The following is a 1,506-nucleotide window of genomic DNA, read 5'->3' as shown; positions in this document are numbered from 1 at the left end:
TTTCAAGAAACGGACAGTCGTCGGACGAGGCGTGGTCTGGGAATGTGGAAACGCGCCTCCAGCGCGGCCCGTCCGTGCTGTTGAATCTATTGGTTATTGCCATGAAACACATTGTCAGTTGAAGCGAAATTCAGGTAATGGTGAAATTCAGTACTTGTACTAATGACCAACCTGAAATTCATTACCTCAAACAGCCTGCTGAAAGACAATAGTCGTCTTTTCCCAATTCGGCACTCGACAGTGTGTACAACGGCCGATGTTCCTTCAGGACTGACATTTTTATAGTTGTCATAAAGTGACCCCGTGGGAAGTTATAAATATCCACATTGCTTGGAGGGGTGTAGCAGTCTGACAATGCTAACCTCGTTTCAATTTTGATGTGATTTGGTGGGCAGTGAAAGTGAAAATTGCGTTATGCGTGCAGCTTTTGATATGACTGCTCAAACGAATCGACGGAACAGCTGAGAAACGAATATCGAGACGGCATTGTAGAAGACATCCAGCGATGGCACAGTGCTTCCTTTTTTCTTTCACCAATAAGCTCAGCCAGTTTCGTGCCTTGTGGCACCATTCCTAACTAATTGTTACAATTGGTACTTGGTCTGCCGACATGTGATCGCTCGGGGAAAAAATCATACCGGTATAAAGTCGTGTAGGCCTACTAGTGAACATTAAGTCCACAGTTTAAGCACGCACTTGCAGTGCAGTCTCGTTGATTGTTCCAAGTTCAGTTCATGATTCATTGGTAACAAATATAATTCAAATAACCCGGCAGAATTCCAGGCGGAATATGTCTTTCTTGTAAAACCATATTGCCCAATAACCTAGCTATAACATTCCCCGCCCACATAATTATTTTGTGTGACTTGATATCCAGACACTGTGAACAGTCGATGACACTCCCCAATTTCCTACACTCCCGTCTTGTCGAAACGAGGTATATAAACAACTTGTCTAGATGAGTCTAAATCACCTACGTTAACATCAGTGGCGGGTGGGAGAGCTTTTAAAAACTCTCTCTATTTGAAGCCTCAAGACTTTCCGAATCAGGTGTGGGCGTCTACATATTTGAAAAGGTGCCCCCAGGGTCAAGACAACCCGGTAGGCTGCACGGAATAAGGACTCTTCGCCGCGTGGCAGGGATGCCTGAAGCCGATTGCTTGGCCCAGTTTGCTTTTGACCTTTGTGTCTAAAAGCACTTTCTTGTGGCACGGTTTTTTTAAAAGAGCAGTAGAGAAATCGCTGTGGCTGTTTGGGATTCATAAGTTTGCTTTGGCTGAGTATCATGCAAATTTAATCAGAAGATATCAATTTGCAGTAAATGAGCTCTTATGAAAGTTACACCCTCATTAGAACTACTGATTGTGACAAATAGAAATTAGTGAACACATGGAATGTCTCTGATTTCAGTATGGTGACACTGAACAGCCATGAACATGTAGACCAGTTTGATCTTAGGTACCATAGCACTTTATGTGGTTCCAAGCAAGCTTTCGTCACAATATG

The sequence above is a fragment of the Acanthaster planci genome, linkage group LG04 (assembly GCF_054643075.1).
Source record: "Acanthaster planci isolate LZ-2023a linkage group LG04, COTS_SCS, whole genome shotgun sequence".
Taxonomy (NCBI): domain Eukaryota; kingdom Metazoa; phylum Echinodermata; class Asteroidea; order Valvatida; family Acanthasteridae; genus Acanthaster; species Acanthaster planci.
Note: the sequence above shows the minus strand (reverse complement) of the source record.